We start from the raw sequence: 19,751 nt of genomic DNA, 5'->3' as shown, positions 1-19,751 counted from the left end.
GATTTCGCCATGACAGATTGGGATGATCTCTCCAGTCAAGATTATATGTAGAAGAATATGGATTATAAGCTGGTCTAGAGAATGCAGCATTCACTTACTCCTGTGGGATCTCAGATGATTGTCCCAACATAGGGCAAGTGTTAGCAAAATGGTTAGAATTAACACAGATGGAACAAACTTCCTTTGGTAAGGCAGTTTGTGGATTAGCAACAGGAGCAAAGCTAGATGATAAGATTTGATCGAACCTATAGTTCAAGGCTTCTATTTGAGCGGCTAACTCACTAGATTTATCTACCTGAAAAACTTTTCAAGTTTATGCATTCCAGGTGAAGACTTAGACCTAGAGGAAGAAGCATGTTGTACTAAGTTTTCATTTAGGTCCTCAAACAGTTCCCAAGCATTAGCCGGACTCTTATGCAGAAAAGCTCCATTGCTGGAAGCATCAACTATATTTCTATAAGAATCTATAAGACTATCATAGAAGATCTATATTAAGTGCCATTGAGCAATATCATGGTGTGGACACTTTCTCAGAAGATCATTATATCTCTCCCATCCATCATGAAACTGTTCTCCCGGGATTTGGGAAAATGCCATGATTTCTCTTCTCATTTGTGTGGTTTTACCCACAGAGTAATATTTCTTCAAGAACTCCTGTTGTAACATGTCCCATAAAGATATGGAATTTGTTTGAAGGGACTGCAACCAAGTTCTTGCTTTATCTTTGAGAGAGAACTGGAAAAGACGCATTCTGAATGAATCAATGGATAGAGTGGTCAACTTGGTAGTTGAACACAATTCTAAAAACACATCCAAGTGCTTATAAGGATCCTCTGTTGCATACCCATGGAAAGTAGGAAGCATTTGGATCATAGCAGGCTTGATCTCAAAATGGGTTCCATCAGCATCCCGAAAAACAAAGCATGAAGGGGAAGTATATGTGGTAGGAATGAAATGATCCCTCAATTGTGGTTGTTGTGGAGGAACAAGTGGAACCCGTTCTCCACTACCATTACCACCCGGTGCATTACGTTGCTCAGCCATACTTTCAGAAGAACTATCAATATTATTCAAGTGTTTTTTAAGCTTTCTTAATTGACTTAAAGTTCTCTCTATTTCAGAATCATGCACTAAAGTTTTTGACCTAGTTTGGCGAGTTAACATGCACTGGTTCCACTAATCCTAGCAGTAGCAGAAATAAAAGATTTTAAGTTACAGAAAAATAGAAAGAACTTACAAAAGGTTTAATAAACCGAAGCTTTTTGTCCCTTAAGCGTCTTTGTCCTCACCGCTAATTTGTATCTGAAAAGAAAAAGAAATAAGGTGAGATATCAGAAAGTCCGAAGATTGGTAAACCAAAATAACTAATTAAAAACTAAACAAAAATAATCTCCCCAGCAACAGTGCCAAAAATTGATGTATCTCTCGCAATCGTACGCTATCGTGTAGGATATAGCTCTATGCAAAGAGGATGTCGAACCCACAGAGAGATGGAATTTGTATTAGCCTTTATATTAGGTTCATGGTTTATAGAAAACTTGGTTATGGAGTTTGTTGGTTGTCACTATTTAACAAACTTGATTTAAACAAAATATTAAATTAAAGCGAATTAAACTAAAGTGAATGATCAGAGAGGGAAAATCTTAGGGCTTTGACTTCACCACAATCGTTATACTATGGTCAATTGAATCAACTCTGGGATTTTAACTAATTCTGTTTTCAAATGAACTGAACTCAATAACATTCGTTCAGTTCGGAGTTTAAAGAGAGAGGTTTCACAAATTTAGCTAACTATAACCTATCTGCGGTTAGCGTGAACTATTCGCCTACCAACTCTACATACTTTAACTACTGTGCGACTGAACCACCTTTCCTAAGCATAGATTATGAAAACGTTCTTTTGCAAAATATATTAGAACACCATTATATGACCTCTAGTCTTGTGTCCGGCAGGGCTCCGCCAGATACCATACAACAAGGTAGGTTGAGAATAGAACATAAATTATTATATCTAAGACAAGGTAATAATAATTTATATTCTACTAAAGCCTAAAAAACCACTTGAGTTGTCTCAAGTGCTCATTGTCTTATAATCAAGAAAACTTTATATATTAAAATAAACCCAGAGTTAAGACAATCAAACCATCATATAACGTTGGGTTTTACATCAGTGCCCTAAGAAAGGGATTAGCTACTCATGACAAGGTTGGATAGTTCGTCACGGACGACATCTCTCTTCTCAGGATCTGCACTTTCAAAGTTGTAGGAACCCTAAAAGCTACCACACCTTCAGCCTTCTTAATAACACCGTAAAAGAGATTAAAATTTCGGACCTCTTCTATCAAGGCTCACGCCTTCTTTTATAGAAAAAAATATGTATTTGGTGGGCTTTTAGGTCTTCTGGCCTAACTAGGATGAGATACCGCATGTAAAGAGAGAAATCCCGCAGCTTTTAGTCTGACATGTCAGGCAATGCTCGAGCTTCAGGAACGGATGCTCGAGCTTTAGGACTCATGCTCGAGCTTCAGGAACAAATGCTCGAGCAATACTGGATGGATGCTCGAGCTTTAGTGAATGGTGCTCGATCACCACATTGACACTTAGCCAATTTTATTGGATTATTTTTCCAAAGCATCTTTTTTCTTTAACATTGCACGATCCAAGCTTCATAGGCTCGAGCACTAGGTACCATGCTCGAGCATCTGGGGCTCATTGCTCGAGCTTCAAAGGATGATGTTAGATCATGGAGGTAATGCACGAGACCTGGGAGCACAGCCTTTAATTCAAAATTAACTCATTACTTAGGGTCAAGGCTCGAGCACCTTTGGTTAAGGTTCGAGCACCCTTGTGGTAAGGCTCGAGCATCTTTGTAGTATGGCTCGAGCATCAAGGTACCGATGCTCGAGCATTTGGCCTTATTTACTTTTCTTCTTTTCTTTGTTGTAATGCTCAAACCTCAATACTTGGGCTCCGGCTCTAAGGATTCAATTGCTTCAAACTTTACCAATTTAGCCCTCGGCTTGCTCTGAATGACCGGCAACGACTTTGTAAGCTTCGATATCAGCATAAAGTTCCAGTTTTAATCATTTATCTAGGAAAGTACCTGAAAACACACATTAAGCATAAATTAGTCTAATAGTGGATAGAAGTATTACTTTAGGCCCTAACATATACGTACTTAGGGGCTTGAAAATGCATATATTCAGCGCTCATCAATACACTCAAGTACAATGCATAAAACAACCTACCAAGCACAAGTAGGGTGAAACCACACAAACCATGTCCTATGGATTCAAGTCTACTATGGCATACATCATATCGAATCTTCAATGTGCGATTCGTTACACATGCAAATGTATATAATGTCGAATCTTCAATGAGCGATTCGTTACATGTTATAATGACAATATAATTAAGCTAAATCAAATTACCATCAAGCAAGCTACAAGTACTAAATATTCTACAACTTAGTAATAAGCTTCCAAGGTAATTATAGTAGTACACAACAAGGTATATTTCTAGAAATTTAACAAGTTATTGAATCAAATAACCTTCTACACAATATTCATAAGCTACACATGCTTTGAATTCTAAATATTAATTAAACCAAGATACTATCATGCAAGCAACATCAAATACATGATTAAAGCATTAATACCACAAAGTGGAAATTAATGACATAAATATTTAATTTCACTAGATTTCAAATCTTATCCAAATAATCCCTAAATAATATATGTCAAAGATTATAGCATAGTCAGTACATATATCATATCAATACTTACTTAAAGCCATGGAATAATTAAATAGAAATTAATTAAACAAAATAATTAATTTCTCTAGATTTCAATACTCATCCAAAAATCCCCAATGTAATATATATTAAGGAACATGTCAAGATCATCATTAATATCAAGTTAAAAATTTAATTACATCATTGGAATAGTTGAATAGAATTTAATTAACTTAAAAATAATTAAATCCCTAAATTTCAAAACAACTCCAAATGATTCCAAACTAATATATGCTAAGGAACATGGTGCGCGCCTAGCACGAAGCACAAAATGGATTGTAGTGTGTCCAAGTTTAAATTTAGAGATTGCCACTACCACTTCTAACTATAAATATAGCTAGGTTGAGTAGGGATCGTCCCAAGGGAAATGGAGTGTATTATGCTTGGAAATCAAGGTCAGATTAGTAGGTCGAGTGATCAAAGATGATTTGATTGGTTAATTAAACTACAATGTCAACTAAATGGATGCAAGGTAAATCAATTGAAGTAGAGTAAAATGTAAAGAATATAAGAGAGGGATCTTGGGACTTAGAGGTCAACACTAAACATCACCTTCCGAGACACTCAATGTGTAATGAATGAGGGGGATTATATGTTACAATATTAGTGTGTGCCATTGATTGAATCAACAAGCATGGATGACTAATTAAGTATACATTGTCTAGACAAACTAGTGAATAGCATAACATATCAAATTAAGCCATTATTCCTTCCTTTAAGTCCACAATCAATGCACATAATCAAATTAGAGAAATATACTACTTGCATTCATAAGCATGGAACATTAAACAACAAGCATGGATTGTCCTCCCATATAAGAAAGTAATGCTACTACACTACAACTAAGCTAGGGACATGAAAATTAAATTAATTAAACTAAGGAGGAGGCACAATCCATCAAAAAATGAGTATGGACCATCAATCAAACCACAAGAGTATTCCATTAAAGCACCATGCCTTGACAATCACTAGATTCATTGCATCAATACACATAGACATGCATTAATATCACAAAACCTAGAGATAAACACATGAACATCTATTCTAGTATACATAGACATATGAATAGAATGAAATGATCAATTGGAAGTATTAAACTACACAAATCATTGTGAAAACAAGATTCATATATAAATCAAATGTCAAGACAAGAATTACAACACAAATCCCCTCAAAATATGATGAGCACCGAAAAGTGCGCATTTTAACCCGTTAAGCTTGGGTATTCTAGAACCTTTATCTATCTTACTTTACCGTTTTAGATTGATTTCGTGTTATTTCCATTTTCAGGCACTTATCCCGAAAATAAGCTAACTCAGCCAAATAAGAGATTAAATGAAGCAATTCTGGGATTAATCAAAGAAAGGAGCAAAGTGGAGCAAAAGAGGAGCAAAAAGGAAGAAAGGTGGAATTCAACATTTTGATCTATCCAACTTCAGAGTTCGATCGATCCAACATTCATCGATCTCAGCACTTCAACATGGATCGAAACCATGATGTTCACATTCAGAAATCCAAAAGTTCGATCGATCCAACATCATTAGTCGATCGATCGAACCCTCTTGTCCTCATTCAAATGATTGATCTTATCCACAGTTGTACCACCCACTAACCACTTTTGTCATTTTCTCAAACTATCTCCAAAAATATCTCGGATTTGTCTTTTCCCAAAAAGCTCAGCCAGTTGGATCGATCCAGCCTTAGTTTGATAGATCTCAGCTAAGTTCGATCGATCCAAGTCCAAGGTTCGATCGATTGAACTTCCTCCAGAGCAAAAAAGTTAAAAAGCCAGCTTATTCATTCCGTCCTCTATCCAATCGTTGGGGAATATGCCTTGCACGACCCTAGCTCATTTGGTGTGTCACTTGACCTACCTATAAAAGGAATATGATGCACTTTTTGAAGAAGGGGGGATAGAATTCTAGAGAGGCTATTCTTAGTGAGGAAGAAAATGAGGAGGAAGCTAGAGACGCCATTTGAGGCCTTTCATCTTCCAAGGAGCAGATTTCATCCATGGAGCTTGCCCTTGAGGGTTGGAGGAGCATCACCATGAGTGGCTAGACATCCTCTTGGGGCTAGAGTTAGCCCCAAGCATGCTTTCTTTACCTTAAACTTGTGTATTATTGAGGGATTAGTGTTGTAATACATGTTTTGACACTTTGATTTATATAGATCTTGTTTATTCAATGATTTATATGGTTTAATGCTTTCAATTGATCATTTCATTCTATCCATATGTCTATGTATGCAAGAATAGATGTTCATATGATTATCTCTATTTCCTGTGTTATTGATGCATGTCTATGTGTATTAATGTTATAGATCTAGAGATTGTCAAGACATAATGCTTAATAAAATGCTCTTGTTATTTTCTTAATGGTTCATACTTATTCCTTGATGGATTGTGCCTCTTCCTTAGTTTATTTTCATGCTAGTAGTGTAGATGTAGTGTAGTTGTAGTGTAATGTTAAATGGGAGGACAATCCATGCTTGTTGTTTGATGTTCCATGCTTTTGAATACAAGTAGCATATGTCTCTAACCTTGTGGTGTATTTGGATTGTGAGCTTAATGAAAGGATTAATGACTTATTTTGATCTATTGTGCCTTTCACATGTTGTTTAGACAATATATGCTTCATTGCTTGATATATTGTGCCTTTCACATGATGTTTAGACAATACTTGCTTAATTGGTCATCCTTGCTAATTGAACCAACCAATTACACACACACACACACACTAATATTGTAACACACCTTACCCTCATTTGTCACTTATTAATGGTATAGAAATGCGTTGCTTGGTGGTGATCTCTAAACCCCAAGATCTCTCTTTCTCTTTTACTTACTCTTTATTGCTTTCATACTTAGTTTAATTTAGTTGCTCTCTAGTTAAACAACCAACCAACCAACAATCGTTTGATCACTCGACCTACTAACCCTAATCTCGATTCCACAACCTAGTTCAACCTAGCATCATCCACAATCCCTTGGGATGATCCCTACCGCCCTAGCTATATTTTTAGTGAAGGTAGTAGAGGCTTTTATAAATGTAAAACTTGGCCCTCGCCTTAATGCACACTCTCTAAACTTGACGGTAGGGCGACGCACCGGCCAGTTTTTAGCGCTGTTGCTAGGGATTGATTGATTTGATTTGGCAACGTTGAATTTGTGGAATTCAATTAGGATTAGTACTCTTTTAATCGTGTCTTTACTTTATTTATTTATTTTTTTTGATTACTCATTATGTTTGTTCTTGATTGACTAGGTATATTGAGTTGAAGAGAAGCCAAGCAAAGGAGCAATCCAAAAAAAAAAAAAAATTGAAAAATTGCTAAGCTAAGCTTAAAATTTGGAGTTGAAGTACTATAGGACCTTTGTGAGACTTTCTTGACTTAATCTCTTAGTTAAATCGTGAGCCCGCGTGGAGGTATTGCATTACATTTATAGATAAATCGTGAGCCCGCATGAAGGCATTTTATTTTTCTTGTCATTGCATCATTGTTGTTTTAAACATGGGAATTGTGTTTGTGGAAGTAGTTTAATTTCATTGTTATGAAGGTGAAGTGTTTATTCATTTGTTTTGCTTGCTTGTTTGTTATTGTGCATGCATGGTCGTCGTTCATTGAGACCCACTCTTATCCCTTTAGATTTGCATCTTGAATCCATCGTTAGAAATCCTAGGGGAAGAGGAAGTTCAAATAGAACCAATCTATCAATGGATGACCATAATGATGATCATGTTGAGGACCTTGGTCACATAGACCAACAAGGCATTCTTCATCCTAATGTGCATCATGATAACATGCAAGTATCACTAGGCATCCCTAGGCCATACATTCACCAACGTTAACAACAAGGCCAAGTTCCATTGGGAATGCCAAAGCCAATGTATGCTCCACAACCTCCCATCATTAATCAAGGAATTCAAAATCAAGGTGTTCATGTTGCACCTTAAGTAGCTAACCCACCACTTACTTTAAGAGACCATTATGTGCCAAATGAGTATAATTCACCTACATACATCCAATTGCCACCATTTAGAGCACATCATTATGAAATCAAAGCACAAACCATTCCAATGCTTACTAACTTTCATGGATTTCCTAGTGAAGAACCTTACAAGCATTTGGATGAGTTCCTTGAAGTTTGTTCTACCGTAAAATATACGGACATGCCGGAAGATGTCTTAAGGCTTAAACTTTTTCCATTCACTCTTAAAGACAAGGCAAAATATTGGTTCAACAATCTTAGGCCTTTTTCAATCACTTCTTGGGCAGAAATGCAACAAGAGTTTTTGAAGAAGTACTATCTAGTTTTAAAGACCAATGCCATGAGAACGTCCATTAGAGAGTTTACACATGGGGATGGGGAAATGTTTCATGAGGCATGGGAACGCTTCAATGAATTTCTTAGGAAGTGTCCACATCATGACATGCCCAAATGGCAATTAGTTCAATATTTCTTTGAGAGCTTATCGGACAATTCCAAGGGTATGGTTGATGCTTCCATGGGTGGTTCTTATATTAATAGGCATGAGGATGATGTGTGGTGTCTTTATGAGAGCATGAGTGAGAATTCATTACATAGAACATTGTATTCAAAGAATGGTAAAAATACCCAAGGTAGGAAGAGTGTTGGCTTACATCAAGTCGACCATTCAAATGAGATAGCCACTGAGATGAAATCTCTATCTCAAAGGTTTGATCAATTTTTGATTATCCAAGACTCGGTGAACCAAGTATCTTCCTACACTAACCATTCTCATCGTGCATCAAATGAATCTTGCATGACTTGTTCTACTATTCTTCATTCTACTTCTCATTGTCCTCATGGACAAGCGCAAAATGAACCTAATGAGCAAGTCAATGCAACCTTTGTGAATCACGGGGGAAATCCTTATGGTATTCATTATAATCCAAGTTGGAGAAATCATCCAAATTTCTCTTGGAAAAACCAAGGGGTAGGCTCAAACCTTCCCCAAGGCGGTTTTCAAGGGAAGTACATACCTCCACTTCAAAACCAAGGATCCCAAAGTTATAGGCCATATCAATCACAAGGGAATCAATTTTCTAATTCTTATTTTCCCAACTAATCTTATTCCCAAGGTAATGCTAGAAGTCCTGCTTTTGAAGAGAAAGTTTTAAATGCTTTGGGCACTTTAGAGGCAAACACACAATTGCTTCATTCTCACTCTCAATCTATTGCAAAGCTAGAAACCCAAGTAGGGCAAATAGCTAGCACTCTTAATGCTAGAGAGAAGGGAAAGATGCCTATGAATGCCCCAATCAAGTAATAATGTGTTGTAGAAACCCAATCCTCATCGGAAGGGTGTACCATATAACATGTCAATGCGGTGACCACCTTGCGGAGTGGTAGAGTTGTGGACAATCAAGTTGAAATGTCCAATGAAGAGAGTGAACCGGTGCAACCACAAGTTGTCACCCGTCCCGTTTCACATTTTATTCCTCCTTCATTGCATGTTCATGATCTTATGAATGAGAAATCTTCAAAATGTGATTTAAAAAATGATCTTGAAAATGATTCATTGAAAAAAGTTTTAAAAAATGTGTTTAGAAAAGAAGTTTTGAAAAATGATGTTGAAAATGTTTTGTTGAAAAGTGAATTGAAACATGATTCGAAAAATTCTTGTGTTGAAGAGGCTTTGAAAGAAAATTCTGAAAAAGTGTTTGAAAAAGCTCCATTTCCGGACGCCTTGAAAGGGTTCATTTCAAAAGAGAAGCAAAAAGTTAAGACCAATGAAATTTTGGAAATGTTTAGGCAAGTGAAAGTTAATCTTCCACTTTTGGATGCAATCAAGCAAATACTGGCCTATGCCAAGTTTTTAAAAGATCTTTGCACCCAAAAGAGGAAGAACAAAAGCCAAGCACCAAGAAAAGTGGTTTTGACCGAGCAAGTGAGCTCAATTTTGCAACACAACACTCTCCCACTACATCATTGGTGAGCATCATTAATCGGGCGCTTCTTGACTTAGGAGCAAGTGTTAACCTTCTTCCATACTCGGTTTATGTCAAACTAGGCTTAGGTGAATTAAAACCAACGTCGGTAGTTTTGCAACTTGCCGACCGATCCATTAAGAAGCCTAGGGGTATCATTAAAGATGTTTTGATTAAAATTGATAAATTTTTCTTCCTGGTTGATTTCGTTGTCATAGACACGGAACCGGTTTCAAATCCTAAGAGCCAAATTCCCGTTATCCTTGGCCGTCCCTTCTTGGCAACCTCAAATGCCAACATCAATTGTAGGATGGGGGTAATGAAGATCTCTTTTGGCCACATGAAAGTGAAGTTGAATATATTCAATCCAACCCCTAACTCATTTGACAAGTATGAAGGAGAAGTTAATGTTGTAGAAAAATGTCTTGATCAACCATGTGAAGAAAGTGAGCTTTTAAGTAAGACAAAAGTTTCAAAGGGACCATCTTCAACCTTGCATTCTCATAGCATTGTTTCAAATTCTTGTTTTGAAAGGGCATGGAAGCCCAATGATTGTTTGGACAAAAGGACCAAATCCTTCTTTTGAGTTTGATCCAACAAGTTCTTCCAAGAACCATTTGTTGGGTGGAGCTCAAAGCATCTATCACCCCATTAAGGAGGAGATGCACAATAAGATCTTTGATCCGGGCTAAAAGAGCCTAAAGTCTTGCTAGAGACGTTAAAGACTAGCAAAAACATTCGTAGGGTGTCAAAACCCTATTCCTCCCTCATTTCTATCTTTCATTTTGTTCCTTACGATATCTAGATATTTGTTTTTGGTTCTCATATGCATTGAAAGGAACTTTGGTAAGGATTGCATGAGCTTTCATGTCATTTTTGAGCATTCTGCACGAGTTAGATCGATCCAACTCTGGATTTCGATTGATTGAACTCCCAATTGCAGCCAACACTTAGAAATTTTTTTGGCCTGCATCCAAACCACTCTCTGTCAGATCGATCGAAAACATTTCAAGATCGATCAGAAGACCTTCGATCGATCCAAACTTCAAGTTCAATCGATCTCGAGCCTTAACACTTAGAATATTTTTGAGCCTGCAGAACCTGCATATTTTAGCTCTCTATCAGATCGATCTAAAACATTTCAAGATCGATCTAAAGTTCTTCGATCGATCCAACTTTGCAGTTCGATCGATCTCAAGTTCCAACACTTAGCCAAATTTTCTGAACCAAAAACCTGCATATTCTTACTCTCTGTCTGATCGTTTGAACTCTTTTTCCAATCGATCTCAGTTTTCCATTTCATTGTCTGGCTTTGTTTTGAATTTTTCAATTTTTAAAATCTAAACATATTTTTATTTTCCAAAAATACCAAAAAGATTTTATTTTTATCTTTATTTTTCAAAAATCCCAAAAATATTTTCTATTTTTCAATTTTAATTTTTAATTTTTAAAAGTTAATTTTAGTTTTTAATGTTTATTAAAAAAAAGAAAAAAAAAAAGAGAAAGTTCGATAGATCTCAGTTGAAGTTCGATCAATCGAACTAATCGGGGACTGTTTTTTAAAAAATATAACTGAGGGTTTCAAGATCGATTACATAGATCGATCCAACCCTCTCTTAAAACCCAAACCCCCCTTCTCTCTCTCGTCGCCACCGCTGCACCTACTCATATCTTCCATCTCCGGCGAGATCCAGTGAGCATCACTCTCTCTTTCTTCTTGGTTTCACCCCCTTCGCATCTCATCTTTTCTCTCTTCGTTTTGAGGTGAGATCCAAGATCCACTTTGTGATTTAACCTTCGATTTCATGCATACATGTTTTATAGCTTGAATTCATGCTTTATATATGATGAATCTCCATTATTAATGAGCTTTGAAGCATGTTACACATATGTATATAGATATGTATATATGTGTATAAATATTTGGATATTTTGATTTGATTTGGGAGTATGGGCCATGTTTGGGTGTTGATTGTTGTTGATTTGACGTGTAGATGGGCCCACGAACACGTTCGTGTGGGCCCCGTGCTTCCACAGTCGCAGATCTGTGACCTCTCAGTTTTCATCGTCGCACAGTTCGATCGATCGAACTACTATCTCAGATCGATCTTAAGAGATCGATCGAACTCATCCTTTTTAATTTCTCAGATCGATTGAAGTTGTGAGATCGATCTCACTTACTTTCAATCGATCCAACTTTTATGATCGATCTCACTTCTTTTTATGATCGATCAAATTTCAAAAATCTCACATACACACTTCAATCATTATGTATTGTGTTCATGCTATCTTATTTATGCCCAATGCCTGTGATATTCCACATTTGATGCATTTCATACTTATATTGCTTAGCATGCTTTACATTCTATCACTTGCTTAGATTCATGTCATTTTTGTTGTGTCTATCTTATTTGACATGCATGTGTCTATATTGTGCTTTCAATTCTTTATTCTGGCACTAACTTCCATTGCAAGTGTTTCTTTTCCTTTTTACCGGCCATGGTTAAAAGGAAGACTGTTGCCAACAGGCAACACAGACCTCCGAGATCACAGAGACGTATCCGGCATAAGACAGCCAAGCCAGCAGAGCCCTCTTATATTCAGGAGCCAGCACAGTTTACTCCACCTCAGTCACCCTCTCATACCGCTGAGGATGAGCATATTGCTTCTACATCTCAGGCTCAAACTGAATTTACACCGTTTCCATCTTCGAATCAGGCCGAGGCTAAGCGCACCCTATCACCATCTCCACCACCTCAGCCACCTCAGCCAGCTCACCAGCTTAACCGGCCATTGCCAAGATATACAAAGATGACCGTAGCCCACGAGTCATTCTTTGACATAGCTTTCTTTTCCCAATCGGTGCTGACCCGATCAAGGTATGATGATATTGTTCGGAGGGGCCTTTCAGCTATTCTTGCCCCAGTTATTGAGCCCATCTATCCAAGGCTTGTCCGAGTGTTCTTCCAGAACCTCCGACCGTCCCCGCGTACTAAAGCAGATATGGTCACTTCTATTGATGGCCACCAGATTACTATCACTGTGGACACACTTTCCAGATCATGCTATTGTCCACACAGATGCCCTCCAGAGCTTCAGGAGCTCTATCTGAGGCTATACAGGCCTTCTTATGCCGACATGGTAGTTGCTTTGACAGGTCACCATGCCGCTGGCGAGACTTTCGCCACACGCACATATCTTCCAGACGAACTGTGGTTTGTTGATTCCGTTCTCTTTCGGAACATTTATATGGCCAGCCACAAGATTCAGCGGCGAGGAGATTATTTGATAGCCTTCTACGCATTCTACATAGGGTGTTGGGTGTCCATTCCCATGCTCATCTGGACCGTGATGAGGCAGTTGTATGATACCTATATTAGCAAGGAGCGGACCAAGCACATGCCTCCAAATACGCAAGGCAAAAACCACTGCTGCCAACTCCAAATCATGTGTTGGATAATTAAGCTCATGAGGCTTAAGTTTCCGAGATCCATAAGAAATCGGTCGCTCCTCCTGCATCAATACACATCCAAGACCCTGCAATGAAGCATCCGTGTAAACAAGATACTCTATCCCGCTCTGCGGAGTAGCCAGAACCGGTGCAGAAGTCAGCTTCCTTTTCAGCTCATCAAAAGTTCGCTGACAGTGTTCATCCCACACGAACTGTACACCCTTCTTGGTCAGATGAGTGAGTGGTCCTGCTATCTTGGAGAACCCCTGGATGAATCTCCTGTAATATCCGGCCAGACCGAGAAAACTCCGAATCTCAGTAGGTGATGTAGGCTGTCCCCACTTAACCACCGCTGAAACCTTGGCCGGATCCACTGCTATCCCCTTTTCTGGCACCACGTGACCCAGAAATTTCACCTCCCGCTGCCAAAACTCACACTTCTCGAACTTGGCATATAACTGGTGTTCACGAAGCGTCTGCAAGACTATGCAAAGATGTCTAGCATAATCGTCCTCCGACCGAGAATAGATCAAGATGTCATCAATAAAGACAATAACAAACTGATCCAAATAAGCCCGGAAGACTCTATTCATTAAGTCCATGAACACTGCAGGTGCATTAGTCGTCCCAAACGCTGTCTTAGGAACATCCTGCTCCCTAACCCTCAGTTGATGATACCCAGAACGCAGATTAATCTTGGAGAAGTATGTGACTCCCCTTAACTGATCAAACAAGTCATCAATCCTGGGCAAAGGATACTTGTTACGAATCGTAACCTTGTTCAACTCCCTGTAATCTATACACAGACGAAGCGAACCATCCTTCTTCTTCACAAACAGAACCGGTGCTCCCCAAGGTGATGTACTCCTACGAATAAAACCCTGGCTGAGTAATTGCTGAATCTGATCCCTCAGCTCTCTCATCTCTACCAGTGCCATCTTATAGGGTGCCCTAGCAATAGGCGCAGTGCCTGGAGCTAAGTCTATCACAAAATCAATCTCGCGACTAGGTGGCAACCCTAGAATCTCCTAAAATACATCCGGGAAATCCTGTACAATTGGTATGTTATCCAATGATACAGTAATCCCCTCATCCTTTTCCTCCTCCACATGGAACAAATAGGTGCTACCGCCTCCTTTAGAACGTGGCATAGCTACTACATACATATCCTGACTAGGTATGGTAAAAGTAATAGATCTATCAAAACAATTAACTTGGGCATGGTAGTGAGACAACCAATCCATCCCAAGTATCACATCATAAGTGTGCATGTCCAGGACCAGTAGATTGGCTAGAAACCTGAGTCTGCCAACATCTAGTGTCACAGGCCCATCACTCTCATGTATAATAGCTGTATCACCCAATGGTGTAGAAATACCCTGAGGTCTAGTGCATACCCTCGTCCTCATCCCAGATAAAGCAACAAAAGTCCTAGCTACAAATGAGTGTGTAGCACCCGTATCAAATAAAACACGTTCAGGTAAACCATGAATAGGAAACTTACCCTCAATAGTCTGAGGTGCCTGAACATCCTGTGGCTTGGGGTTATACACCCTGCCATAATGCAATTGCTGTGGTGCCTGTCCCTGAGTCTGCGGCGGTGCCGGTAAAGCCAGATGTGTCTGTCCCTGAATCCGTGGAACCTGTGGAGCTGGTAGAGGCACTGACGCCCTCTGTCCCTGCTGCACATACTGTCCCTGTCCCTGTCCTGCTTTAGGACAATGCCTGGTGGTATGACCATACTCTCCACAAGTGTAACAACTACCCTGGAAAGTACCAAATGGCCTCCTCTGTCGGTTAGCCTGTGGATGACCCTGTCCTGCCTGTGGTCCTCCATTCTGTTGCCTCTGAATAGGTGCCCCATTCCGGTGAGCATCTGAACCACCCTTGTGCTTCTTCCAAGGCTGTTGTCCTTGGAACTTGCCTTTGTCATTCTGCCGATGACCATTGCCATTCCCCTTTTCAGCTGACTGATTAGCAGAGTCTTTATCACCCCGCTTCTCACCACGAGCCTGTCTTATGTCCACAGTCAACTGATACTGTTGTAGCGCGGCGTCTACCACCTGAGCATAGGTAGTATAGGCTGGACTACCTGTAATAGCTCTCTTGATAGACTACATCAGTCCCTTGACGAAACTGTTATGCTTCTTCTCTTCTGTATCCACCTCCTCCGGTGCAAAAAGAGACAAGCGTGTAAACTGCTGCTCATACTCTGCCACTGTCATGTTTCCCTGCTGCAGACTTAGAAACTCGGTCTTCATAGCTGCCCTGACTGCATAGGGAAAATATTTCTCGTCAAAGCGAACACTGAACTCATCATAAGACAATGTCATCCTCTCCTCTGGGGTGGTAACTGACTCCCACCACTGTAGTGCATCCCCAACTAGCTTGAAAGTAGCAAGCATTTGCTTTTGAACCTCCGTGCACTGAACCAAACGAAGATGACGCTCAATGTCTTGTTTCCACTGGTGAGCTGCTCTCGCATCGGTGGTGCCTGAGAACACAGGTGGACTCCCTTTTGTGAAAGAGCTCCTTGCCTTTCCCCAAGAATCCGTCTGAACCACTGGTGCTGGTACAGGTGCCTGCTGAACCTGTGGTTGGTTCCGGAGTGCAGCTGTTACCCCAGCCTCTATAGCCCGAGCAACAAGGTCATTGAGGTGTGGAGGAATCTCTGAATCTCTGTCCTAACCCTGAGTCTGTTGAACTTCCTCCAGCTCCTCCTGAAACCCTGGCATTTGCTGCTCTTCTTCCATTTGTCGACGTTGTAGACGTTCCTACTGTCTATGTGCCGCTCTCCTTTGTCGACTATTCATGTTCTGTCCTCTTCCAGTGTTAACCATGCTGTTAACATAGAAAGACAAACATCAGTACGAGTTTAAACAAACCGTAAAAGAATTCAACGAATCCTAAACATAAGCTCTATATAAACAAAACGCTACACGGAAGTCTTAATACGAAACGTCCTAGAGACACTTGAACCTGGAGTGCTCTGATACCAACTGTGATACCCCTCGGATCCGAGACACGGGTTGATCAGGCCCAGGCCCAAACCCGAGGGCATATCAAATAATTAAAGTATTTTAAAGCGAACACAGATGACAAAATGAAACAAAAGTGATGGAATAAAACTGAAAGAAACATTAATTATAAAATCCTCCATGGACAACTGAAAAATGAAACTCCAATCCTCCAAAACTTCAAGGTTACAACTTGGGAATCCACAGATGGACCCCTAACCAAAAGTTCAACTGAAACTGAAAACTGAAAATAGATAATGCTAGAAATATCGAGAGAAGTCCTACGCAATCAGATGAAGGTGAGACTGTCCTCGACAAGCACGATCAAGCTCTAAAGCTGGAACCGTCCTGTACCTGAAAAGAATAATAAAGGAGTGGGTCAGACCCACGAGCAAGTTCTAATCTAACTGCAATCCATACAGTGACCCGATACGCAGATACACCGTAGACACCTCACAATATCTATCTAGTCCATACATATAAATATATCCACACTAAGAGACATTCACTAGTCTATAATAGGGGTCTCAACCTGAACAGAAGGCAACATGCGAATACGCACCCAAAGGTGGGCATGAGTACCTAGACCTAACAGGGTACACCTCAACCTATTATAACCAGCTACGCATCCACTGCATATACGCACCCTAACCAACGAGTCTGAGACTCAAGCTCAACTCGTGGTGCCATAAACATATATATAAAGTCCGTCCAAATCCAGGGTAAGCAGTTCAACTATTTATTAAACTGACCTACAATAAACCAACTAGTTAGTCACTCCACTTATTCAGTTGATATGACTTAACTACCATCCGTTAATCCAGGAAGTCATCCAACTTGGTTACAGCTGATTTGACTTAGCCACAATTAGGATTCGATATCTTTCAATCCATTCCATTAATCAATTAGGTTAGGTTTATGCGTTTTGAGCTAAACCGTCCCTAGTATGTCACCGTCCCATACCGGTACATACCATCCTCCATATCCATGTAAATTACAACATATATAACAGTTCAATAATTTACAGACCAAAAACTACCATCCAAACAATTACAGAAAACTATTTAAAGCTTCAGCAATTTAAATCCAAGCATTTAACCATATAGTTGCAGGAGACGATTTTAACAAATCAACAACTAACATCCAGAGCATGCATAGACCAAATTTAATATGTCAGGGACTCCATCATGCATGTGAATAGGTTAAATAATCCTATTATTAACCAATAAATTGCTAAAACAATTCAGAAGATTGTTTAAATATTTCGGCAGTTTAAATCCAAGCATTAGCCATATAGTTGCAGTAAACAATTTAATAATTCCGCAACAAGCCTCCTAAGCATGCATAGATCAAAATTAATAATTAAATGACCCTATCATGCACTTGAATGCATTCTAAAACAAGTTTTATAAACACATTATGTTCCATCAAATTGCTGAATTTTAATTCAACAATTAATTCAATTCCATTTGTTAAGTGCCTTAATTTTTACACTGTTTGTCCCGACAATTTAGAATTAAACTTTACTCAATTTAGGGTCTTACTAACACTCAAAATTCATTCCTTGATCCCTCTGTAAAGTTCCAAATTCATTCAAACAGTCTCCATGCTCCAACAGTGAACATAGTATGTAGAAAATTAAAAAAAAACGTAAAATAAATCAAAAATACCAAGGGAGCCTGCTCCAGAATTTGGAGCAGGCTCTTTTCCAGCCTAGAGCCAGCTCTAGGACTCCCTAGAGCCGGCTCCACTTTGTTGTGGGAGCCGGCTCCCACTTCCATGGAGTAGGCTCTCACTTCCTCTGAGAGCCTTCGTCCCCGGTGAGTCGTTTCAGCTCTTGTGCTCCTTCTCCGGCTTATTCCTAGCCCCCTGTTAGTCTCTGAACTAATCTTAAGACTCGTAATTTAGTCTAGAAGTATTCCCCAAGATTGTTTACAATAGTTTTGAAAGCAATTACAGAGTTTACTCAGGCCATTTAAACTAGCGTTGTTGAAGAACGGCACTGAAACTAAATTGCAAGATCAGTTTTATCCCAACCCCTCTGTTCTTTCTCCAATTTAAATTTGAAGTCTTAATTTACATCTAGTATCCAGTCAGACCTTGATTGATTTCAGTAAGGTTCAAAATAAAAATTAGAACAGTGGGACGTTATGCCAAAACAGAGTCAAGAAAACATACGCGCTATAATTATTTTGTAAATAAATTTTGCACAGATAAAACGATCAAGCAAATCATATATCAAACATGCATGGTTCAGTTTAAGGCCAATTAATCTCCTAGAGACTGTCTAGGTGCACAGAACACAAGCCAAATGGAAGGAGAAAGAGAAGAACTTGCCTGTACAGTTTTATAAACAGAACCTTGACGCCGTTGTTCTAAGCTTTCCGGCAACCACTGACTACCTTCTAGCCTCCTCTGGTTCTGATCTAATCCACCAAACACCTCCCTTGGTCCTCTCTGTTATTCTCCTTGACAGACCGTTACGACGCTCTGTTCTCTCAACTTCTCTCTTTACTGTATACGGGAATATGGTGAATAGGGTTTTAGAAACCCTCGGCAGACGTATACCCATATATTTATAGAGTTATACCAAAACCCTAAATTAATTAGAGCCCTAACTAAATCCTAACCGGCCCATAGAACTTAATTAAATCCTGTATCGGCTAAAGAAACTAAACCCTCAATTATGAAAATAAAATAGTTAATTAAAATACTTCCTAAATTACTTCCTAAATTAAAACCTTTAATAATCAATTAAATAAAATAAAATGCAATTTAAACAAATAAATAGATACCAATTAAATACACGTCACACAGGTAAATAATTAAATAAAATAATTAAACCAAATAATCATGCAAAAATTCAACAAAAATAATAAATAAATGCCGAGACTATCCTTTTAAATTAGGGGTATTACACCACTCCCAGTGCAAGTTCCCCCAAAACAGATTACTCCTCCAACAAAGTAAGTAATTCAAAAATAGTCTTTCCCTACTGGTTCTACTACCTCTACCAAGTCCCGCAAACATGATCCCAAGTCAGAAATAGAAGAGCTCAAGAAGATGGTAGCCTCACTAACTGATCGCATCCACGAGCTGTCCCAAGAAGAAGAAGAAGAAGCAGATGATGCTTCCTCTGTTGCTGAATCAAGTCACCCAGTAGTTAATTTGTATGACGACTCTGTGTTCAAGGATAATTAGAATCCATACCAAGATCCATTCAATTGAAAATTGATATGGAGAGAAAAAGTCAAAATTTCTACAGTAATTGTCAGCAGAATCACTATTTCTACAATACCCCAACAAGATACTATTCATGTACAGTAACCTACTGTTCATCTACAGTAAAAAGGACAAACAACCAGTGAAATCTACAAAACCAGTTTCCTTAAGTCAACCTTCATTAGTGATTACACAGTCAAAACTGTAGAGCAAATCTATTCTTTATCTCAAGAACATGAAAAATGTCAGTTACTCACAGCTAAAGCAATCAAGAGTCACAGAGATCGTGGTTATAACTTCATTCACATAGGTC

The 19,751-nt window shown here is 39.0% G+C and overlaps 1 non-coding gene and 1 pseudogene across 1 annotated transcript; one reads left to right on the top strand and one right to left on the bottom strand.

The window, feature by feature from the left end:
* Positions 1–508: 508 nt before the first annotated feature.
* Positions 509–614, top strand: LOC132298083 (small nucleolar RNA R71). The gene has a single exon (XR_009479514.1). It is a non-coding gene; the product is annotated as a small nucleolar RNA R71 (small nucleolar RNA).
* A 7,516-nt stretch (positions 615–8,130) lies between these two features.
* LOC132297777 (small nucleolar RNA R71) lies at positions 8,131–8,228 on the bottom strand (annotated as a pseudogene).
* Between the last annotated feature and the right edge of the window lie 11,523 nt (positions 8,229–19,751).

This window comes from Cornus florida, unplaced genomic scaffold (genome assembly GCF_030987335.1).
Source record: "Cornus florida cultivar Cherokee Brave unplaced genomic scaffold, ASM3098733v1 CherokeeBrave_3.0.0_Hap2_Chr02, whole genome shotgun sequence".
In the NCBI taxonomy this organism is placed as follows: domain Eukaryota; kingdom Viridiplantae; phylum Streptophyta; class Magnoliopsida; order Cornales; family Cornaceae; genus Cornus; species Cornus florida.
The sequence above is the reverse complement of the archived record's forward strand: the minus strand, read 5'-3'. Positions and strand labels throughout refer to the sequence as shown.